Source organism: Gopherus flavomarginatus, unplaced genomic scaffold, assembly GCF_025201925.1.
Source record: "Gopherus flavomarginatus isolate rGopFla2 unplaced genomic scaffold, rGopFla2.mat.asm mat_scaffold_37_arrow_ctg1, whole genome shotgun sequence".
Taxonomy (NCBI): domain Eukaryota; kingdom Metazoa; phylum Chordata; order Testudines; family Testudinidae; genus Gopherus; species Gopherus flavomarginatus.
The window spans coordinates 3,541,469-3,566,517 of NW_026115070.1; the positions used below are offsets into that span (position 1 = coordinate 3,541,469).

Genomic DNA, 25,049 nt, shown 5'->3' on the forward strand with positions numbered 1-25,049 from the left:
TTTCCTGAATGACCAGCTGATGGCCATTTGGAGTGATCTTGAGTACCAGACTTGGCCCACTGCCCTTACAGACACATCAGGAGTACCATCTGATCTGTGGTCATGGAGATATACTAAAGACTTTCTGGGTGGAAGTGTAAACATTTACAGTGCTCCTTCCAAGCATTTGGACTGGGGGGTGTGGGCTTCCACATACCGAATCCTGACGGGTCCATGGGGAGGATGCACATGGGACTGGATTATTCACCGAAACATCTGGGAAATTAGACCACTTGGTATACCTAACTGATTTATAGTCAGTGCCCCAATCCCTTAGTTGTCAGACAAACAGGATTCCACTTTTTTGTCCGTGCAGTCATTCCTGGATTGTGGGTGGCTAAGCTCAAGAGAGCAGTTGTAAATATTTCTGCAGAGCTCGAAAAAAAACAGCTAATGCATTAATAGACGCTTTCCAAAAGTTGCAACGAAAGACTGATGAAGTAGCAGAAGTAACTTTGCAAAATAGACGTGTGCTAAATGCCATGAATGCTGAATTAGAGAAGGGCTTGTGCTCGCATTGGGGAAAAATGTTGCTTTGCTGTTAATCACTCTGGCTTAATTGACAAAGATTTACAAGCTATTAAGAATGTTGCTGTTGTTTTCCATGCTATATCTCTTGATCACACTTTTAGTTTTAAGGACCTCCACTCAGACCTTGGGTCATGGTTTACTAGCCTCCCCCGTACAATTGTTAAATGGATATGTGTCCCAAGAGTCCCATTATGGTCCTCTAGGGACAAAGGGGGGATTGTTAGGCCTGAATAAAGATATAGCAGACAAAACCAGGTATGCCAACCTGACCAGAGTCAGGCTAACAGAGGTTTGTGGGTAATCCCTGAGTGGAAAACACTGAGAAGCAGCAGCATGTCTCACAAGCGCTGGGAAAAAGTGAGATAAGAGAGAAGCTGCATTCCTGGCATAGTACCAGATGTGCTGTGTTCGGGCAGCTCCTTCGAAGAACTGATAAGAGTCCTAGTTTCCCAGCCTCCTTGTTTTCGCTCCCTGGTTTTGTTCTTTGTTTGTTTTTAACTCCCCTACATTTCTAACTTTAGGCATGCATGTATACTAAAGGTGTCTAGTTTCTAGTTGTTAGAAGAAGGGGGTGGGTTGCTCCAGTGAATAATTTATGACGCGACGGAACTGTCTACATAGGCTTATACTAAGATGTAAAGAGCAGGCTGGTTCTCTCTGGAGACGAGCTGCTCTCTATTGATGCGTGCACTTGTCAATAAAGAGCTTTTGATCGGACCTTGCTGGTGTTGCCTGTCTCTCTCGCGGTCAGACAACGAACTTTGCCGTCTGGGTTAGAGTCCCTGACATAAGTATAATCTAATATCTGATTGAAAGGTGACAGGGCCAGAAAGAGTTAATTAACTCACCTCACCAACTGACCTGCCCCGTGGGTGAACCTTAAAAACTGGTTAACAAGATATGTAAATGAACAGAGCTTTGAAATGCAAGTCTGCAGTGTTAGAGGTAGAAGGGGAGGTGTTTGCTCAGGTCTTGTGATGTCAGCAAAGAAGTCTTGTCTATTGCTATAGTTTTAATTCAAAGAGCAAAAAAAGAATATTAACATTTATGATGATACTTGAGTGAAATAGTATTATTGTCTGTGTCTCTTTGAAGGTTGTGGTAATCTGTATCTGAACTGTTTAATGGATGTACTAATTGCCAGGATGTTTGGAAGAAGAGTTAAGCCTATTGTTTTCTCAGGCTGAAAGGCTGCTGGAAATGTTTAAGAACCTGGGACACGATCCTTCTTCATCTCAGATCTGCTTTGGGTTTCAAGAGGGGGAAACCTTAAGCCACAAGGATTGAGATCCCCAGTCATTGACTGGAGCCACCCTGAATATGGACAGTGGATTATAACCTATGGACTATTTCTAAAAGGACTTTTGGCAACTACAAGCTCATCTCTACTTTGTATCTGAACCTCAAAAATTGAATTCAAGTCTATATGTCTATTAATCTTTTAACCAACACTCACTCTCTCTCTTTTCTTTTCTAATAAATTTTAGCTTAGTTAATAAGAATTGGCTATAGCATGTATTTTAGGTAAAATCTAAGTTATAATTGAACCTGGTTATGTGGCTGATCCTTTGGGATCGGAAGAATCTTTTCTTTTATATGATGAAGTAAGATTTTCAGGAATCATCATCATATCTAACAGGTGTGTCTGGACGGAGGCCTGAGGCTGGGAACTGCGTGGTTTAAATTTCTAAGTAACCAGTGAGGTACTACAGAAGCTGTTTTGTGCTGGCTTGGTAAATCTAAGTATTGAAATAACCAGCAGCGTTTGGGATTTGTCTGCCCTGTTTTGTTTGCAATTCACTCTGATTGAGTGAGCTGAGCTGGCTCCCACGGGCAGCACCGTCACACCTACAGCCAGGCTGCAGAGGTCCGGGGGATCTTAGGGGCCTTGGGGTGCACAGATACCTATGTCCAGGCCATAGCGGTCCCTGAGGGGCTTAGAGAGTTTGGGGGGACACAGATACCAATCTCCATGCTCTAGGGTCCCATGGGGGCTTAGAGGGTTCGTGGGGGGCACATATTCCTACATCCAGGCTGTAGGGTTACCAGGGGGGCTTAGGGGGTTAGTGGGGGGAAAGATACCTACGTCCAGGCTGGAGGCATCCTGGGAGTCTTAGGGGATTTGTGGGGGCCAAAGACACCTATGATGTCCAGGCTGTAGGGGTACCAGTGAGTTTTAGGGGTTCGAGTGGGCACAGATACGTATGTCCAGGCTGTATCGTTCCCAGGGGGGGTTCGAGGTTTCGTGAGGGGCACAGATATCTACGTCCAGATTGTAGATGTCCCGGGAGGGGGGGTTAGGGGGGTTGTGGGAGTGCAAATACCTATGTCCAGGCTGTAAAGGGTTCCTGGGGGCTTAGAGGGTTTCTGAGGGGCACATATACCTACGTGCACACTGGAGTGTCGCAAGGGGCTTATGGAGTCTATATGGGGAACAGATACCAATGTTCTGACTGTATAGGTCCCTCGGGGGCTTAGGGGGTTTGTGGGGGGCACAGATACCTAAGTTCAGGCTCGAGGGATCTCTGAGTGTCTTAGGTGTTTGGTCGGAGGCACAGATACCTACGTCCAGGCTGCAGGGGTCTCGGAGGGGCTTAGGGTCTGTCACGGAGTGTGGGGGAGTCCGGTCCTGCACCCCTCTTCCTGGGACTCACAGTGACTCTCAGCCAGCCAGTAAAACAGAAGGTTTATTGGACAACAGGAGCGAAGGATACAGCAGAGCTTGGAGGCACAAGCAGGACCCCACAAACAAGTCCTTCTAGGGGTTCAGGAAACTTAGTTCCCAGTTTTGGAATCCCTGAATTCCAACCACCCAGACCAAAACCAAAATTGAACTAACCCAACTCCCTCCAGCTGGCCATTTGCTGTGTCCAGCTTCCCGGGCAAAGGTGCTGACCCCTCCCCGCGCCTAGCTCAGGTTACAGGCTGAGCACGTGTCCGGTCCTAAAGTCACCCCCTGCTCTCCCATCCCCCACACAGACAGTCCCTACTCCATCACAGTAATGCACAGAGCATTTCCCGCATGGAGCAACAGTGACACCATGTGACCACACCAGGTAATGGACAGAGCATTTCCTGCATGGAGCAACAGTGACACCATGTGGCCACGCACGGTAACGCACAGAACGTTTCCCATATGGAGCAACTGTGACACCGTGTGGCCAGGCAGGGTAATGCACAGAGCATTTCCCACATGGAGCAACATTGACGCCTTGTGACCACACCAGCTAATGGACAGAGCATTTCCTGCATGGAGCAACAGTGACACCATGTGGCCATGCAGGGAAATGCCCAGAGCATTTCCTGGATGGAGCAACAGTGATTCCATGTGGCCACGCAGGGTAATGCACAGAGCATTTCCCTCATAGAGGAACAGTGACAACATGTGGCCATGCAGGGTAATGCACAGAGCATCACGCCTATGTAGAGGCTGTAGAGATCCCTGGGGGGCTTATGGGTCGTGGGGGGCACAGTTAGCTACGTCCAGGCTGGAGACATTCTGGTGGGCATTAGGGGCTTCATGAGGGGCACAAATATCTACGTCAGGGCTGGAGAGGTCCCTGGATGGCTTAGGGGGTTGTGGTGAGCATAGATACATACGTCCATGCTGTAGTGGTCCCTGGGGGTTTAAGGAGTTGGTAAGGGTCACAGAAACCTAAGTATGGTCTGGAGGGGTACCTGGGGGACTTAAGGGTTTGTGGTTGCGCAGATACCTACCTACCGGTTGGAGGGGGCCCTGGGGAGCTTAGGGGGTTTGTGTGGCGTACACATAGCTATAACCAGGCTGGTGGGGGCCCTATGGGTCTTAGAAGGCTGGTGGGGGGCAGAGATACCTATGTAGGGACTGGAGAAGTCCTGGGGAGGGCTTTGGGGGTTCCTGGAAGTCACAAATATCTACGTCCAGGCTGGAGGAGTTCTGGGGGTATTAGGGAGTTGTGCGGGGGCACAGATACCTATATCGAGGCTGTAGGGGTCCTGGGGTTGCTTTGGGGAATTTTGGGGTACAGATACCTACTTCCATGCTGTAGGGGTCGCTGGGAGGATCAGTGGGTTCGTGAGGGTGCACAGATATCTACGTCCGGTCTATAGGGATCCTGGGGGGGGCTTAGGGGTTTGTAAGGGGCACAGATACATTCATCCAGGCAAGAGGGGTCCTAGGGACCTTAGTGGGTTCATGCTGGGCACAGATACCTGCGTCTAGGCTGGAGGGGTTTTGGGGGTCTTAGGAGGGTTGTGTGGGCACAGTTACCTATGTCGATGCTGGAGGGGTCCTGTCATGTCTTAGCCGATTCGTGGGGTCAGAGATACCTACATCTAGGCTGGAGGGGTTCCGGGGGGATTAGGTGTGTTTGAGGAGGGGAACAGATACCTACATCCTGATGGTAGGTGGCCCTGGGTAGCTTAGGCGGTTTTTGTCGGTCACAGATACAAACATCCATGCTGTAGGGGTCCCGAGGGACTTTGTGGGGCTCTAGGGGTCACAGATACCTACCTACAGTCTGGAAGGTTCCTGTGGGTATTAAGGGGTGTGTGGGGCATACAGATGCCTACATCTGGGCTTGTGGGTTCCCTGGGGAGCTTAGAGGTTTGTGGAGAGCACAGATACCATTATCCAGGCTAGATGGGTTCTGGTGGGATTAGGGGGTTGTGGGGCGCACAGATACCTATGTAAACAGAAGCAGGATGAACTCTACCCTCACATCTGGTGGTGAATTATGGCAAGTGTGGAAAAGAATTTCAGGGTCTGATCATGTTTGCATAGACACACTCACCGTGCGTGACACGGCCACGGCAGCCTGGGATGGTTACTTTGGCAGCTATGGTATCCCCAGTTTATTTGTTGTTGGGGTGTGAGATGTGGAGTGTTGTCACCCTGATTGTGTGGATGAGGAACTGTGAAACAGCTTTGAGACAGGGATTCTCACCATCAGTTGAGTGGCACTCACTAGACAAGGGAGTGGGCTCCTTGGGTGAGCTAGAGTCACCAATTGCACTTTTTTTCTTTTAACAGTTGAATAGCAGTGTTGATTTTTTATTCTCTTAAAAGTTGAATTTTTAGGTTCTTGAGATGAAATCACTGAAAAGATGTATTAGCTTGTGGGGGACTCTGAAACTGTATTGCAGAACACAATAGTTGACAGACAGGAGCAGTTTGTGGGAGTGTCCCATGGAATGAGATGAATCTAGCAGTTTTGGGGGATAGCTGGAGCAGAACACAGGTCGGCTGGCAGAGCAGCTGGTAGACCGAGCTGAGCAGTTTGTGGGGAAGGCAAAAGCAGAATCCCATGAAGAGGCAGAGCAGTCAGCAGTGGACCACATAAGGTGTCCCTTTCTACTCAGGCTGGCAGGGGGAAAAACCCTGCAGATAGACTCTTGAAGTCTGGGGTTGCGCAACTGTGGGTGATTTTGGGGTTGCTGGACTCTTGAAACGTTGGAGATATTGGACTTTGGAGCCTTGGGGTGATTTGGGGATTGCTGGACTCATGAGCCCAAGGAAAAGGACACGGCCTAGTTGAGGTGTTTTCCCAATTTAATGCTATGTTGTTAATCTCACGTTATTAAACATTTTCTGCTACACCCAGACTCTGTGCTTGCGAGAGGGGAAGTATTGCCTCTTTGAGGCACCTAGGAGTGCGTATGTAAAATTTTCCCATGTCACTGGGTGGGGACTCGAGCTGGTTTGCATTACATTGTAGGCAAGGGACCCCTATGTATTGAACCCAGTCCTTGCTGCTATCAGTTGAGCCTGGCAGAAGGGTTCCACCTACGTCCAGGCTCAAGGGGTCCCTGGGGGGCTTAGGGAGTTCGTGGGGGGCACAGATATCTAGGTCCAGGCTGTAGGGGGTCGGGGGGGCTCAGGAGTTTGGTGGGGGGCACAGATACCTACGTCCAGGCTGCAGGGGTCCCAGAGGGACTTAGTGGGTGTCACGTACTGTGGTGGAATCTGGCCATGCACCCCTCTTCCTGGGACACACAGTGACTCAGCCAGCCAGTAAAACAGAAGGTTTTTTTGGCCAACAGGAACGAAGGATACAGCAGGGCTTTTGGGCACAACCAGGACCCCTCAATCGAGTCCTTCTGGGGGTTCAGGAAGCTTAGTTCCCAGTTTGGGATTCCCTGAATTCCAACAACCCAGCTCCAAACCAAAACTGAACTAATTCCCTCCAGCCAGTCCCTTCCTTTATTCAGCTTCCTGGGCAAAGGTGCTGACCCCCTCCCAGCTGCCTAGCTTAAGTTACAGGCTTAGGTCCTGTCCCTCACCTAAAGTCACCCGCTGCTCTCCCATCCCCCACACAGACAGTCCCCACTCCATCACAGTAATGCCCAGAGCATTTCGCGCATGGAGCAACAGTAACTCTGTGTGGCCATGCAGGGTAATGCCCAGAGCATTTCCCCCGTGGAGCAACAGTGACACCATGTGGCCACACAGGATAATGCACAGAGCATTTCCTGCATGGAGCAAGATTGACACCGTGTGGCCATGCAGGGTAATGCACAGAACATTTCCTGCATGGAGCAACACTGACACCATGTGGTCACGCAGGGTAATGCAAAGAGCATTTCCGTGCATGGAGCAACAGTGGCACCGTGTGGCCACGCAGGCTAATACACAGAACATTTCCTGCATGGAGCAACAGTGGCATCGTGTGGCCACGCAGGGTAATACACAGAGCATTTTCATGCATGGAGCAACAGTGGCACCGTGTGGCCACTTAGGCTAATACACAGAGCATTTCCTGCATGGAGCAACAGTGACACCATGTGGTCACGCAGGGTAATGCACAGAGCATTTCTCCGCATGGAGCAACAGTGACACCGTGTGGCCACAGAGGGTAATGCACAGAGCATTTCCTGCATGGAGCAACAGTGACACCATATGGTCATGCAGGGTAATGCACAGTGCATTTCCTGCGTTGAGCAACAGTGACACCATGTGGCCACACAGGGTAATGCACAGAGCATCGCACCTACGTGGAGGCTGTAGAGATCCCTCGAGGGCTTACGGGGGTTCGTAGGGTCACAAGTATCTACATCCAGTATGGGCGGGACCCTGGGAGAGTTAGGGGGGTTGTGAGGGGCATAGGTACTTGCGTCCAGGCTGTAGAGGTCCTGGTGGGGATTAAAGGCTTCCTGGAGGACAGCAATATCTACGTCCAGGCTGAAGGGGTCCCTGGACGCTTAGGGGGTTGTGGTGAACACAGTGATCCCTGGGGGTATAGGGACTTGGTGAGGGGCACAGATACATATGTATGTCCTGGAGGGGTCCCTGGGGAGGGGGCTTAGTGGTACTGTAGGAGACACAGATACCTACGTCCAGGCTATAGGCATTCTGGGGGGGCTTAGGGCTTTAGGGGGGCACAGATACCTACATCCAGGCTGGAGGGGTCCCGGGGGGCTTAGGTGGTTTGTGGGGAGGGGCACAGATATGTACATCCAGGCTGGAGAGGTTCCGGAGAGGATTAGGGGTTTTTGCGGATGGCAGAGATATCTATCTCCATACTCTAGTGGTCTCAGGGGGCTTAGGGCTGGATGTGTCCCGAGGAGCTTAGGGGGTTTGTGGGGTGCTCAGACACCTGTGTCCAGGCTGTAGGGAACCCTGGGGGCTTAGGGGGTTCGTGGGGGTCACAGGTAGTTACGTCCAGGCTGATGGGGTAATGGGAGTTCTTAAGGGATCGGGGCTGACACAGATACCTACGTCCAAGGTCTAGGGGAGGCAGGAGAAGTGAAACGGCCATGGTGTGCTTTCAGGTAGGGATAATAATGATCCACTCTTACCTACCTCATGGTGGGTGGAGGATGGGGATCCATTGGAGAGTGTGACTAAGAGTAGTGCATAATATGAGGTGTCCCATCACGTTTACTCAGAGCAGATTATGACATAATAGATTAGCTGAAACAGTCTTTTTTATTTGTATTTTTTTATTTTGGAATTCTTAAGAGCAGCAATGACTTAGCTCAGACTGAAGCATCTTATCTAATTTTCAAGATCTAAGTGTCTCCTCCTTGTGTGTGATGACACAATTTAACACACTGTGACAAACAGGAGATGCTTTTATTTTGCAACAAAATCTTTTTGCAAAGAACTTCCATCTCACTTGTTATGATTCTGAGAAACAAACTGGTTTAGTCTGAATGGGATATTTGGACAGAAACGGTTGGAATGAAATTTTCCCACCATCGCAGTTCCTGAGCTCTATCCCTGCCTCTGGGGGGATTTGTTGTCTGTTAGAACAGGAGTCTGACTGGCGGCTTCTCTTTCTGGCTCTGCCACCGCCTTGCTGTGTAGGCCCTTGGGTAGGTCTCCTCCCTTCTCTGTACCTCAGGCTCCTCCCATTTGTCCAATGGGAACAGGGACAGTTCTCGAATTCTGGGCAGTTGTGAGCCTGAGTGAGAAAAGGGGTGTTGAAGCCCTCTGTGAAGAAGAAAGGGGAGTTTCACGGTGTTTTTGCACCAAGGAATTCTAAACCAAAACTGAACTAACTCCCTCGAGTCCTTCTGGGGGTTCAGGAAGCTTAGTTCCCAGTTTGGGATTCTCTGAATTCCAACTACCCAGCTCCAAACCAAAACTGAACTAACTCCCTCCAGCCGACCCCTTCCTGTGTCCAGCTTCCCGGGCAAAGGTGCTCACTCTCTCAGCCCTGCCTAGCTCGAGTTACAGGCTTAGGTCCTGTCCCTCACCTAAAGTCACCCCCTGCTCTCCCATCCCCCACACAGACAGTCCCCACTCCATCACAGTAATGCCCAGAGCATTTCCCGCATGGAACAACAGTGAGACCATGTGGCCACGCAGGGTAATGCACAGAGCATTTCCTGCATGGAGCAACAGTGACACTGTGTGGCCACTCAGGGTAATGCACAGAGCATCACAACTACGTAGAGGCTGTAGAGATCCCTGGGGGCTTAGGGGTCATGGGAGGTACAGATAGCTACGTCCAGGCTGGAGGCATTCTGGGGGGTTTAAGGGGGTTCGTAGGGTCACAGATACCTACGTCCAGGATGGTCGGGACTCTGGGGGAGTTAGGGGGGTTGTGGGAGGCATAGGAACTTGCGTCCAGGCTGTAGAGGTCCTGGTGGGGATTAAGGGCTTCCTGGAGGACACCAATATCTACGTCCGGGCTGGAGAGGTCCCTGGACGGCTTAGAGGTTGTGGTGAGCACAGTGATCCCTGGGGGTTTAGGAACTTGGTGAGGGGCACAGATACCTATGTTTGTCCTGGAGGGTTCCCTGAGGGGGCTTAGTGGTATTGTAGGGGACACAGATACCTACGTCCAGGCTATAGGCATTCTGGGGGGGCTTAGGGCTTTAGGGGGGCACAGATACCTACATCCAGGCTGGAGGGGTCCCGGGGGGCTTAGGGGGGTTGTGGGGGGCACAGCTATATACGTCCAGGCTGGAGAGGTTCCAGGGAGTATAAGGAATTTTTGTGGACAGCAGAGATACCTATCTCCAGGATCTAGGGGTCCCTGGGGGGCTTAGGGTTTTTTTGGGAGGCACAGATAACTATGTCCAGGTTGGAGTGGTTCCTGGGGGGTTTAGGGGGTTCCTGGGGGGCACAGATACCTAAGTCCATGCTGTAGGGGTCCCCGGGTGGATTAGGGGTTTTCTGAGGGGTACAGATACATACGTCTAGGCTGTAGGGGTCCCTGGGAGGCTTAGGGGGTTTGTGGGGGGTAGCGATACCTAAGTCCAGGCAATAGGGCTTCCAGGGGGAATTAGTGTGTTGGGGGGGCACAGATACCTAGATCCAGGCTGGAGGGTTCCCAATGGTGGGGGGCTTAGGCAGTTTGTGTTCGGCAAAGATACCTACCTCCAGGCTGGAGGGGTGTCTCGGCACTTAGGGATTGTGGGGGGGCACAGATACCTCCGTCCAGGCTGGAGGGTCCCTGGGGAGCTTAGCGGGTTCGTAGGGGGCACAGATACCTAAATCCAGGCTGGAGGGATCCAGGGGGGGCTTATGGGGTTCAGGGGGCACAGATACTTATCTCTAGGCTGTAGTGGTCCCTGGTGGTCTTAGGGGGTTTTGGGGGGCCCCAGATACCTAAGTCCATGCTGTAGGGGTCCCTACAGGTGCTTATGGGTTCATGGGGTGCACAGATACTTATGTCCAGGCTGGAGGGGGCAGGGGGGGTTGGGGTTTCATGGGGGGCACAGATACGAACCTCCAGGCTGTAGGAGTCCCAGGGGGGCTGTGGGGGTACAGATACCTACATCTAGTCTGGATGGGTCCTGGGGGTTATAGGGGGTTTGTAGGGGGCCCAGATACCTAGGTACAGGCTGTCGGTGTCCCGAGGAGATGAGGCGGTTCACTGGGGGCTCAGATACATCCAGGCTGGATGTGTCCCGAGGAGCTTAGGGGGTTCGTGCGGTGCTCAGACACCTGTGTCCAGGCTGTAGGGTTCCCTGGGGGCTTAGGGGGTTCGTGGGGGTCACAGGTAGTTCCGTCCAGGCTGAAGGGGTAATGGGAGTGCTTAAGGGATCGGGGCTGACACAGATACCTACGTCCAGGGTCTAGGGGTCCCGAGGGGATTGGGGGTTGAGGGGGGAACAGATACCTACGTCATAGCTGGAGGTGTCTTGGGTGGTTTAGGAGGTTCGTTGGAGTCACAGATACCTAAGTCCAGGCTGTAGGGGTTCCTGGGGCATTCAGGGATTTCTGGGGGTCACAGATACCTACGTGCAGACTAGAGGGGTCCCAGAGGTCTTAGGAGAATTATGGGGGTCACAGATACCTACATGCAGACTGGAGGGGTCCTGGAGCGCTTAGGAGATTTATGGGGGCACAGATACCAACATACTGGCTGTAAAGGTCCCTGGGGGGCTTTGTGGGTTCGGGGGGCACAGATACCAATGTCCTGGCTGTAGATGTTCCTGGGGTACATAGAGGGGCTGTGGTCGCACATAACCCTACATCCAGGCTGTCGGGGTCCCGGGGGCCCCTGGCCAAATTGGGTCCCCCTGGAAAAGTCTCCCTCACGGTGGCCCAAGAGACTGTCTAGGAAGGAGTATGGCAGAAAGAGATCTAGGGGTCGTAGTGGACCACAAGCTTAATATGAGTCAACAGTGTGATACTGTTGCAAAAAAAGCAAACGTGATTCTGGGATGCATTAACAGGTGTGTTGTAAACAAGACACGAGAAGTCATTCTTCCGCTTTACTCTGCGCTGGTTAGGCCTCAACTGGAGTATTGTGTCCAGTTCTGGGCACCACATTTCAAGAAAGATGTGGAGAAATTGGAGAGGGTCCAGAGAAGAGCAACAAGAATGATTAAAGGTCTTGAGAACATGACCTATGAAGGAAGGCTGAAGGAATTGGGTTTGTTTAGTTTGGAAAAGAGAAGACTGAGAGGGGACATGATAGCAGTTTTCAGGTATCTAAAAAGGTGTCATCAGGAGGAGGGAGAAAACTTGTTCACCTTAGCCTCCAATGATAGAACAAGAAGCAATGGTCTTAAACTGCAGCAAGGGAGATTTAGGTTGGACATTAGGAAAAAGTTCCTAACTGTCAGGGTAGTTAAACACTGGAATAGATTGCCTAGGGAAGTTGTGGAATCTCCATCTCTGGAGATATTTAAGAGTAGGTTAGATAAATGTCTATTAGGGATGGTCTAGACAGTATTTGGTCCTGCCATGAGGGCAGGGGACTGGACTCGATGACCTCTCGAGGTCCCTTCCAGTCCTAGAGTCTATGAGTCTATGAGTAATCTGTGCCCCCCATAAACCACCTAATCCCCACGGGAACCCCTACAGCCAGGATCTTGGTATCTGTCCCCCTATAAATCTCCTAAGCCCTCTGGAACCCTTCCAGTCTGAACGTAGGTATCTGTGACCCCCAGAAATCCCCGAATACCCCAGGAACCCCTACAGCCTGGACTTAGGTATCTGTGACTCCAACGAACCTCCTAAACCACCCAGGACCCCTTCAGCTAGGACGTAGGCATCTGTTCCCCCCTCAACCCCCAATCCCCTCGGGACCCCTAGACCCTGGACGTAGGTATCTGTGTCCGCTCCGATTCCCTAAGCACCCCCATTACCCCTTTAGCCTGGACGTAGGTATCTGTACTCCCACAAACCCCCTAAACGTCCCAGCGACCCCTTCAGCCTGGAAGTCCCTATCTGTGACACCCACGAACCTCTAACCTCCCAGGGATCCCTACACCCTGGACACAGGTGTCTGAGCACCCCACAAACCCCCTAAGCTCCTCGGGACACATCCAGCCTGGATGTATCTGAAACCCCAGTGACTTAAGCTAGGCAGCCTGTAACTTAAGCTAGGCAGCGGGGAGGGGGTCAGCACCTTTGCCCAGGAAGCTGAATAAAGGAAGGGGCTGGCTGGAGGGAGTTAGTTCAGTTTTGGTTTGGAGCTGGGTTGTTGGAATTCAGGGAATCCCAAACTGGGAACTAAGCTTCCTGAACCCCCAGAAGGACTCGATTGAGGGGTCCTGGTTGTGCCCAAAAGCCCTGCTGTATCCTTCATTCCTGTTGGCCAAAAAAACCTTCTGTTTTACTGGCTGGCTGAGTCACTGTGTGTCCCAGGAAGAGGGGTGCATGGCCAGATTCCACCACACTATGTGACACCCCCTAAGTCCCTCTGGGACCCCTGCAGCCTGGACGTAGGTATCTGTGCCCCCCACCAAACTCCTGAGCTTCCCCCCGACCCCCTACAGCCTGGACCTAGATATCTGTGCCCCCCACGAACTCCCTAAGCCCCCCAGGGACCCCTTGAGCATGGACGTAGGTGGAACCCTTCTGCCAGGCTGAACTGATAGCAGCAAGGACTGGGTTCAATACATAGGGGTCCCTTGCCTACAATGTAATGCTAACCAGCTCGAGCCCCCACCCAGTGACATGGAAAAATTTTACATACGCACTCCTAGGTGCCTCAAAGAGGCAATACTTCCCCTCTCGCAAGCACAGAGTCTGGGTGTAGCAGAAAATGTTTAATAACGTGAGATTAACAACATAGCATTAAATTGGGAAAACACCTCAACTAGGCCGTGTCCTTTTCCCTGGGCTCATGAGTCCAGCAATCCCCAAATCACCCCAAGGCTCCAAAGTCCAATATCTCCAACGTTTCAAGAGTCCAGCAACCCCAAAATCACCCACAGTTGCGCAACCCCAGACTTCAAGAGTCTATCTGCAGGGTTTTTCCCCCTGCCAGCCTGAGTAGAAAGGGGCACCTTATGTGGTCCACTGCTGACTGCTCTGCCTCTCCATGGGATTCTGCTTTTGCCTTCCCCACAAACTGCTCAGCTCGGTCCACCAGCTGCTCTGCCAGCCGATCTGTGTTCTGCTCCAGCTGTCCCCCAAAACTGCTAGACTCACCTCACTCCGTGGGACGCTCCCACAAACTGCTCCTGTCTGCCAATTACTGTGTTCTGCAATACAGTTTCAGAGTCCCCCACAAGCTAACACATCTTTTCAGTGATTTCAGCTCAAGAACCTAGAAATTCAACTTTTAAGAGAATAAAAAATCAACACTGCTATTCAACTGTTAAAAGAAAAAAAGTGCAATTGGTGACTCTAGCTCACCCAAGGAGCCCACTCCCTTGTCTAGTGAGTGCCACTCAACTGATGGTGAGAATCCCTGTCTCAAAGCTGTTTCACAGTTCCTCATCCACACAATCAGGGTGACAACACTCCACATCTCACACCCCAACAACAAATAAACTGGGGATACCATAGCTGCCAAAGTAACCATCCCAGGCTGCCGTGGCCGTGTCACGCACGGTGAGTGTGTCTATGCAAACATGATCAGACCCTGAAATCCTTTTCCACACTTGCCATAATTCACCACCAGATGTGAGGGTAGAGTTCATCCTGCTTCTGCTTACATAGGTATCTGTGCCCCCCACAACCCCCTAATCTCACCAGAACCCATCTAGCCTGGATAATGGTGTCTGTGCTCTCCACAAACCTCTAAGCCCCCCAGGGAACCCACAAGCCCAGATGTAGGCATCTGTATGCCCCACACACCCCTTAATACCCACAGGAACCTTCCAGACTGTAGGTAGGTATCTGTGACCCCTAGAGCCCCACAAAGTCCCTCGGGACCCCTACAGCATGGATGTTTGTATCTGTGACCGACAAAAACCGCCTAAGCTACCCAGGGCCACCTACCATCAGGATGTAGGTATCTGTTCCCCCCCCCAACACACCTAATCCCCCCGGAACCCCTCCAGCCTAGATGTAGGTATCTCTGACCCCACGAATCTGCTAAGACATGACAGGACCCCTCCAGCATCGACATAGGTAACTGTGCCCACACAACCCTCCTAAGACCCCCAAAACCCCTCCAGCCTAGACGCAGGTATCTGTGCCCAGCATGAACCCCCTAAGGTCCCTAGGACCCCTCTTGCCTGGATGAATGTATCTGTGCCCCTTACAAACCCCTAAGCCCCCCCCAGGATCCCTATAGACCGGACGTAGATATCTGTGCACCCTCACGAACCCACTGATCCTCCCAGCGACCCCTACAGCATGGAAGTAGGTATCTGTACCCCAAAATTCCCCAAAGCAACCCCAGGACCCCTACAGCCTCGATATAGGTATCTGTGCCCCCGCACAACTCCCTAATACCCCCAGAACTCCTCCAGCCTGGACGTAGATATTTGTGACTTCCAGGAACCCCCAAAGCCCTCCCCAGGACTTCTCCAGTCCCTACATAGGTATCTCTGCCCCCCACCAGCCTTCTAAGACCCATAGGGCCCCCACCAGCCTGGTTATAGCTATGTGTACGCCACACAAACCCCCTAAGCTCCCCAGGGCCCCCTCCAACCGGCACGTAGGTATCTGCGCAACCACAAACCCTTAAGTCCCCCAGGGACCCCTCCAGACCATACGTAGGTTTCTGTGACCCTTACCAACTCCTTAAACCCCCAGGGACCACTACAGCATGGACGTATGTATCTATGCTCACCACAACCCCCTAAGCCATCCAGGGACCTCTCCAGCCCTGACGTAGATATTTGTGCCCCTCATGAAGCTCCTAATGCCCACCAGAATGTCTCCAGCCTGGACGTAGCTATCTGTGCCCCCCATGACCCCTAAGTCCCCCAGGGATCTCTACAGCCTCTACATAGGCGTGATGCTCTGTGCATTACCCTGCATGGCCACATATTGTCACTGTTCCTCTATGAGAGAAATGCTCTGTGCATTACTCTGCGTGGCCACATGGAATCACTGTTGCTCCATCCAGGAAATGCTCTGTGCATTTCCCTGCATGGCCAGATGGTGTCACTGTTGCTCCATGCAGGAAATGCTCTGTCCATTACCTGGTGTGGTCACAAAGTATCAATGTTCCTTCATGCGGGAAATGCTCTGTGCATTACCCTGCATGGCCACACGGTGTCACTCTTGCTCCATGCAGGAAATGCTCTGTGCATTACCCTGTGTGGCCACATGGTGTCACTGTTGCTCCACGGGGGAAATGCTCTGGGCATTACCCTGCATGGCCACACAGTGTTACTGTTGCTCCATGCGCGAAATGCTCTGGGCATTACTGTGATGGAGTGGGGACTGTCTGTGTGGGGGATGGGAGAGCAGCGGGTGACTTTAGGTGAGGGACAGGACCTAAGCCTGTAACTTAAGCTAGGCAGCGGGGAGGGGGTCAGCACCTTTGCCCAGGAAGCTGAATAAAGGAAGGGGCTGGCTGGAGGGAGTTAGTTCAGTTTTGGTTTGGAGCTGGGTTGTTGGAATTCAGGGAATCCCAAACTGGAAACTAAGCTTCCTGAACCCCCAGAAGGACTCGATTTAGGGGTCCTGGTTGTGCCCAAAAGCCCTGCTGTATCCTTCATTCCTGTTGGCCAAAAAAACCTTCTGTTTTACTGGCTGGCTGAGTCACTGAGTGTCCCAGGAAGAGGGGTGCAGGGCCAGATTCCACCACAATACATGACAACCCCTAAGTCCCTCTGGTACCCCTGCAGCGTGGACGTATGTATCTATGCTCACCACAACCCCCTAAGCCATCCAGGGACCTCTCCAGCCCTGACGTAGATATTTGTGCCCCTCATGAAGCCCCTAATGCCCACCAGAATGTCTCCAGCCTGGTCGTAGCTATCTGTGCCCCCCACGACCCCTAAGCCCCCCAGGGATCTCTACAGCCTCTACATAGGCGTGATGCTCTGTGCATTACCCTGCATGGCCACATGTTGTCACTGTTCCCCTCTAAGAGAAATGCTCTGTGCATTACCCTGCGTGGCCACATGGTATCACTGTTGCTCCATCCAGGAAATGCTCTGGGCATTTCCCTGCATGGCCACATGGTGTCACTGTTGCTCCATGCAGGAAATGCTCTGTCCATTAGCTGGTGTGGTCACAAGGCGTCAATGTTGCTCCATGTGGGAAATGCTCTGTGCATTACCCTGCCTGGCCACACGGTGTCACAGTTGCTCCATATGGGAAACGTTCTGTGCGTTACCGTGCGTGGCCACATGGTGTCACTGTTGCTCCATGCAGAAAATGCTCTGTGCATTACTGTGATGGAGTAGGGACTGTCTGTGTGGGGGATGGGAGAGCAGGGGGTGACTTTAGGACCGGACACGTGCTCAGCCTGTAACCTGAGCTAGGCGGGGGGAGGGGTCAGCACCTTTGCCCGGGAAGCTGGACACAGCAAATGGCCAGCTGGAGGGAGTTGGGTTAGTTCAGTTTCGGTTTTGGTCTGGGTGGTTGGAATTCAGGGATTCCCAAACTGGGAACTAAGTTTCCTGAACCCCTAGAAGGACTTGATTGTGGGGTCCTGCTTGTGCCTCCAAGCTCTGCCGTATCCTTCGCTCCTGTTGTCCAATAAACCTTCTGTTTTACTGGCTGGCTGAGAGTCACTGTGAGTCCCAGGAAGAGGGGTGCAGGACCGGACTCCCCCACACTCCGTGACAGACCCTAAGCCCCTCCGAGACCCCTGCAGCCTGGACGTAGGTATCTGTGCCTCCCACCAAACACCTAAGACACTCAGAGATCCCTCCAGCCTGAACTTAGGTATCTGTGCCCCCCACAAACCCCCTAAGCCCCTGAGGGACCTATACAGCCAGAACATTGATATCTGCTCCCCATATAGACTCCATAAGCACCTTGCGACACTCCAGTGTGCACGTAGGTATATGTGCCCCTCAGAAACCCTCTAAGCCCCCAGGAACCCCTACAGCCTGGACATAGGTATTTGCACTCCCACAACCCCCCTAACCCCCCCCTCCCGGGACATCTACAATCTGGACGTAGATATCTGTGCCCCTCACGAAACCTCTAACCCCCCCTGGGAACGATACAGCCTGGACATACGTATCTGTGCCCACTCGAACCCCTAAAACTCACTGGTACCCCTACAGCCTGGACATCATAGGTGTCTTTGGCCCCCACAAATCCCCTAAGACTCCCAGGATGCCTCCAGCCTGGACGTAGGTATCTTTGCCCCCCACTAACCCCCTAAGCCCCCCTGGTAACCCTACAGCCTGGATGTAGGAATATGTGCCCCCCAGGAACCCTCTAAGCCCCCATCGGACCCTAGAGCATGGAGATTGGTATCTGTGTCCCCCCCAAACTCTCTAAGCCCCCCAGGGACCGCTATGGCCTGGACATAGGTATCTGTGCACCCCAAGGCCCCTAAGATCCCCCGGACCTCTGCAGCCTGGCTGTAGGTGTGACGGTGCTGCCCGTGGGAGCCAGCTCAGCTCACTCAATCAGAGTGAATTGCAAACAAAACAGGGCAGACAAATCCCAAACGCTGCTGGTTATTTCAATACTTAGATTTACCAAGCCAGCACAAAACAGCTTCTGTAGTACCTCACTGGTTACTTAGAAGTTTAAACCACGCAGTTCCCTTAAAGTACCCAGCCTCAGGCCTCCGTCCAGACACACCTGTTAGATATGATGATGATTCCTGAAAATCTTACTTCATCATATAAAAGAAAAGATTCTTCCGATCCCAAAGGATCAGCCACATAACCAGGTTCAATTATAACTTAGATTTTACCTAAAATACATGCTATAGCCAATTCTTATTAACTAAGCTAAAATTTATTAGAAAAGAAAAGAGAGAGAGTGAGTGTTGGTTAAAAGATTAATAGACATATAGACTTGAATTCAATTTTTGAGGTTCAGATACAAAGTAGAGATGAGCCTGTAGTTGCCAAAAGTCCTTTTAGAAATAGTCCATAGGTTATAATCCAATGTCCATATTCAGGGTGGCTCCAGTCAATGACTGGGGATCTCAATCCTTGTGGCTTAAGGTTTCCCCCTCTTGAAACCCAAAGCAGATCTGAGATGAAGAAGGATCGTGTCCCAGGTTCTTAAACATTTCCAGCAGCCTTTCAGCCTGAGAAAACAATAGGCTTAACTCTTCTTCCAAACATCCTGGCAATTAGTACATCCATCAAACAGTTCAGATACAGATTACCACAACCTTCAAAGAGACACAGACAATAATACTATTTCACTCAAGTATCATCATAAATGTTAATATTCTTTTATTGCTCTTTGAATTAAAACTATAGCAATAGACAAGACTTCTTTGCTGACATCACAAGACCTGAGCAAACACCTCCCCTTCTACCTCTAACACTGCAGACTTGCATTTCAAAGCTCTGTTCATTTACATATCTTGTTAACCAGTTTTTAAGGTTCACCCACGGGTCAGGTCAGTCGGTGAGGTGAGTTAATTAACTCTTTCTGGCCCTGTCACCTTTCAATGAGATATTAGATTATACTTATGTCAGGGACTCTAACCCAGACGGCAAAGTTCGTTGTCTGACCGCGAGAGAGACAGGCAACACCAGCAAGGTCCGATCAAAAGCTCTTTATTGACAAGTGCACGCATCAATAGAGAGCAGCTCGTCTCCAGAGAGAACCAGCCTGCTCTTTACATCTTAGTATAAGCCTATGTAGACAGTTCCGTCGCGTCATAAATTATTCACTGGAGCAACCCACCCCCTTCTTCTAACAACTAGAAACTAGACACCTTTAGTATACATGCATGCCTAAAGTTAGAAATGTAGGGGAGTTAAAAACAAACAAAGAACAAAACCAGGGAGCGAAAACAAGGAGGCTGGGAAACTAGGACTCTTATCAGTTCTTCGAAGGAGCTGCCCGAACACAGCACATCTGGTACTATGCCAGGAATGCAGCTTCTCTCTTATCTCACTTTTTCCCAGCGCTTGTGAGACATGCTGCTGCTTCTCAGTGTTTTCCACTCAGGGATTACCCACAAACCTCTGTTAGCCTGACTTTGGTCAGGTTGGCATACCTGGTTTTGTCTGCTATATCTTTATTCAGGCCTAACAATTATAATGTCACAGTCTCGGTGAGTTGACTGCTGCAGCTCCCCGTAGACTCTGCCTGCGCCTCTCACCGAGCTGGAGTACAGCAGTCGAGGGGAGAGCACTCAATGTATTGCATCTACACTAGACGCGATATATCAACCCCCGCTGGATCGATCGCTGCCCACCGATTCGGCAGGTGGTATAGACATACCCCGAGTATCTGGTGATCGGAGCTGGACCCCCGAGGGGGACACATTGAAGGAACTCAGGGGTTAAGGTGCCTCTATTGTCAACTGTCAGGGCTGCTGTGGCTCAGAGGAGGGTGCTTGACTGCCTGGCAGGCTTAGGCGCCGCAAGCCTTGGAGGTGGGAGAAGTGAAGCGGCCACGGCGTGCTCGGGGTGCTCGTGCTCGGAGCAGGGGTGAGCTCGGGCGACGGGGGTGCCGCAGGGCAGAGCAGGAGAGTTGCCACAAGAGGGGAGCCTCAGGGTGGAGGGGGGAGCTGCCACGGGTGGGGCGCCTCAGGGCAGGGGTGCTGGGGGGGAGGGTGCAAGGTGGAAGTTTCGCCTAGGGCATGAAACTTCCTTGCAACGGCCCTGCCCCACGCCCTGCCTGCAGCCAGCCCTGCACCCCCTGCCCTGCCCTGCCGGCAGTCAGCCTCTGTCTCCAGCCAGCCCTGCACCTTCTGCTTTGCCTGCACCAGCCGCATCCTCCCTGCCCTGTCTCCAGCCAACCCCTGATGCACCCCCCTGCCTGAAGCCAGCCAGCCACGCAGCCCTTGCCCTGCCTGAAGCCAGACCCTACCTCCAGCCAACCCCACATCCACTGGTGCCCTGCACTTCCCAGGGCAGTAACCCTGCACATCTGCTTCAATGAGGGGGGCAGGGAGCAGCTGGGACCCACACATGTGCACACCCTAGGGTGACCAGACAGCAAGTGTGAAAAATCGGGACGGCGTGGGGGGTAATAGGATCCTAGATAAGACCCCAAAATTCGGACTGTCCCTATAAAATTGGGACATCTGGTCACCACAGCACACCCCCAGGACTCCTGAGTTCCATTGCTGGGTTTCCTATTGGTTCCTCTGCTGGTTGTTTTCCTTTTTCTGGGGACTTTGGGCAAGTTGCTCCCCACTCTCGGGCTCTGTCCCCAGCAGTCAAATGGGGATTTCATACCTTCCCGCTATTGGAAAGTGCTGGGAGAATCCCCCAGCAAAAGCTGCTCTGACAGTGCTAAGCAGCATCTGACCATTCAAGGTCGGAGCTCACTGCCCAGGAGGAGTGCTTGGCTCTGGGGTTTCACTTCAGCCCAGTGTAGAGAGAGAGCCCTAACCATGGAGTTTGGCTCAAGAAGACCAAGTCTCCAATTTGTTAAGGGTGTTTTGAATTTCAATCCTGTGCTCCAAAGTGCTTGGTGTCAGTTGTAAACTTTAGGAGCATGCTCTCCACTCCATTTTCCAAATCATTCATGAAAATATAGAATAGTACCTGACACCGGACTGATCCCTGCCAGACCCACTAGGTTCACCCTCCCCGTTGGGCAGCTAAACATGGAGAAGGGCTCCTGGAGTCTTGGCTTTCAACCAGCTCTGCACCCACATTACACTGATTGCAGCTGGACTTCATTTCCCTCGTTTGCTTCTGAGAATGTCCTATGGGACTGTGTCGAAAGCCTTAGTAACACCAAGCTAGATCCCATCTATTGTTTACTCACCTCTACCAGGCCCAGAACCCTGCCAAAGAAGGAAAGAGGATTGGTTTGGAATGATTTGTTCTTGACAATTCCACGTTCACTAGTCATAAGAACCAAATCATCCTGTAGGTGCTGCTGACAAACTGAGTGTTTAAGAATGTATTGCAGGATCTCTCCAGCTATGGCAGTCAGGCTAGCTAGTCTGTAAGTCCCAGAGGTCTTTTTGTTCTCCTTTGAAAGATAGGTCCTGTCTTGTTCATGGATGGGAAGATGTTCTTTTTCAGGGGTCTCAGACGAGAACTGGGGCACAACACCTGGTTTGTTAAGGCCACAAAAACGGAGGCAGGAACCTCTTCTCTGCTGCTGGCAAAGAACCACAGGTACCTAAAAGATAGGGACTCACATCTTTGAATGGGCTTTAAAAAGGCAGTGGTTAATAAGTTTGGCCCCGACCATTTCTTGTTTCCACAGACTAGACATTTTAGCAAACTTTAGAATTCCTTGGTGCTAAACACTGTGAAACTCCCCTTTCTCCTTCACAGAGGGCTTTAATACCCCTTATCTCACTTGGGCTCTAAACTGCCCATAGTTCGAGAACTGTTCCTGTTCCAATTGGACAGATGGGAGAAGGGAAGTGACCTACCCAAGGCCTACACAACAAGGCGATGGCAGAGCCAGAAAGAGAAGCAACCAGTTCTGACTCCTGTTCTAACAGATGAAAACACCCCAGAGCCCAGGAATCGAGATGGTGGGAAAATTTCATTCAAACCGTTTCTGTCCGAAAATCCCATTTAGACTAAACCAGTTTGTTTCTCAAAATCATAACAAGTGGGATGAAAGATCTTTGCAAAAATATTTTGTTGCAAAACAAAAGCATCTCCTCTTTGTCAGAGTGTGTTAAATTGTCTCCTCGCACACAAAGAGGAGACACTTACATCTCAACCATTAGATAAGATGCTTCAATCTGAGCTAAGTCGTTGCTACTATTAACAATTTCAAAATAAAAAAATACAAATAAAATAGACGATTTCAGCTAATCTATTATGTCATAATCTGGGAAACTTCATATTATGCACTACTTCTAGTGACACTCCCAAATGGATCCGCATCCTTCACCCACCATGAGGTAGGTAAGAGCGGATCATTATTATCCCTACTTGAAAGAGGGAGAAGCTCAGGCTGAGAAAGGAGAATTGACTTGTCTTAGGTCACACAGCCCGTCAGAGGCAGTGTTGGGAATAGGACCGAAGAGCCCTGATTTTCAAACAAACCATCGGATCTTGAATTTCAGACATTGAATGACCTGAATACTGTGCTCTCAGATTAGCTCCAGACCAACAACAGTGACAGTAATTATTCAGCAAGTATTTGAGGAGAACTGCAATGTTAGAGGGAATCATCAACTGCTCAGAGACAATTAATGCAGAGAAGCAGCAAAATTAATCAAAGATAGAACTGGTTCTGACTTATTTACTTGATCTTAAAAGAGAACAACAAGGACCCGAGTCTCCTCCCTGTCAACATCCCCCTGCTCAACCAATCAGGGTAGAGACGGAGGACGGGAGGCTGAGGGTTCTCACCAGAGAGCCCAAAGGATGGCCCAGGTCACCGGTGGGGATCACTGCCCGAGCACTATTTCAGTCCCACATTTTTGGGTGGACCTTCCATAGTGGGAGCTGCAGAGGACTTCCCTGCAACACACACACACACACCTCCGTCCTGTTGTTGGGAAGGGAACAGGAGAAAGGACAAAAGAAGCAAGAGAAGAAGAGGAGGGAGGGATGGAGGAAGAGGTGAAACAAAAAGGACAAACCCTAATGTCCCCAGCGATTCTAAGGGACAAAATCCCAGGTGCGCAATAAAATAATGCCTCCTTAAGCTCGTGTTTTCCATGCCTAGAATTCACTTGTCACCAGATAGATCAGACTGAACAGGTTTCAAACCTCCAGGAGGCTCTTACCTTCTAAACAGGGATGGCTGTTTTCTAGTAAAATCACTACAAGGGAAGGAGGAAACTCGGAAGAGGTTCCTCCTGGCGCTCACGTCCATGACCCCAAATAATCTCTCAGTCCTCAAAGAGAGACCTGGAGAAGGAAACGTGCTGAAGCAAAGCCACAGAGGTCTCTGAGGTTTCCCTGGCCCCTCGCCCCTGTCCTGCCTGGCTGATGTCAGCATCTCTCTGTGAGGTCACCACCTCCCCACCACCTTTGACCAATAGTCTGAGGTCCTGCAAACGGCCTTTGTGATGTCACTGCCACACCCCTCCCTTGCTGGGCTAATGTCCTGCCCCTGGCCAGGCACTTTGGAGGTTTGAGCTACTCCCTGTGGATCACCCCACTCAAGGAGCGTTCGTTCTAGGCAGCAAGCCGGCTAGACAGGAAAACATCAGACGCTGCTCCCAATGCTACACTCAGTTTTTCAGAAATTAGTCGACTTCATGGTCAGAAGACACCATTAGAGCATCTAACCTGCATATCACAGGCCTCCTGTATGACATAACAGCTACTTTGGGGGCAAACACATTCCAGAAAGGCATCTAGTCTTCATTAAATGACATCAGGAGATGGTGAATCCACCACTTTCCTTGGTAGCTTGCTCCTGTGGTGAATCATCCTCGCTGTTGACTACTGTGCCTCAGTTGTAATATGAATTTGTCTCTTTTCACTTTCCAGCCATTGGGTCTTGTTATGCCTTTCTCTGCTCCATTCAAGAGCCCGTAAATACCCAATCTTTTCTCTCCATTAAGGCCCTTCAACATTTCAATGAAATCACCTTTCAATCTTCTTTTGATAAGCTAAACAGGTTGAGCTCTTTCAATAGCTCACTGGAAGGCATTTTTCTCCAGCCCTCAGAACATTTGGTGGCTCTTTGCTGCCCTAGCTCCAATTTCACAACATCTTTTTCAAATGAGGATACCAGAACTGGAGGCAGTATAAAGGTTGTATAAAGGTAAAATTAAATAGGTTGCAGAGGAGTTTTTTTTAATTTCGGCTTTTGTTGCTAAAAATTTTGTCTCTCTGCGGTGAGAAAAAACACTCCCCAAATGCCAAAATTTGAGCCATGAAAAGCGGCAGTGTGAACAGCGCATCATAGGTGGAGCTGTGCTCCCGGTGACAAAGCTCCTGCCCCTCATTGGAGGTAGTTTGGCTTTGTTGCCGGGGAAGCTCTCTCTCAGCGATAAGGACGGCCACACAGCGCACCTTACAATGGCATGGTTAGAGTGGCACAGCTGCACCGTGGTAAGGTGCGCGGTGTAGACACAGCCTCAGAGCTGGGGAAAGCCGACAGGCGCTGAGGAGCACAGGGTTCAGACAGAGACATCCGTTAGGAGAGGAACTATTCACAGGGATTCTCTATAGCCTAGTAAGGTGGAGAGGATGGAAGATGATAATGTACAGGTAGGTTCTGATGAGAAACAGTGAAATGAAAGAGTCTCTCTCAATTACATCATGTAATAGCAGACAGCTAAAATGGGACACATTTTAGAAGTGCTTAAATACAAACGCTAAACGTCTAAGTACTAAGACTGGTGAATTTGAGTGCT

General features: G+C 50.9%; 1 long non-coding RNA gene across 1 annotated transcript in view; it reads left to right on the plus strand.

The window, feature by feature from the left end:
• Positions 1-425: 425 nt before the first annotated feature.
• LOC127042374 (uncharacterized) overlaps positions 426-25,049 on the plus strand; it is a 174,786-nt gene continuing 150,162 nt past the window's right edge. Inside the window, exon 1 of the long non-coding RNA XR_007771918.1 lies at positions 426-1,049. This is a non-coding gene — a long non-coding RNA (uncharacterized LOC127042374). The remainder of the gene's footprint in view (positions 1,050-25,049) is intronic.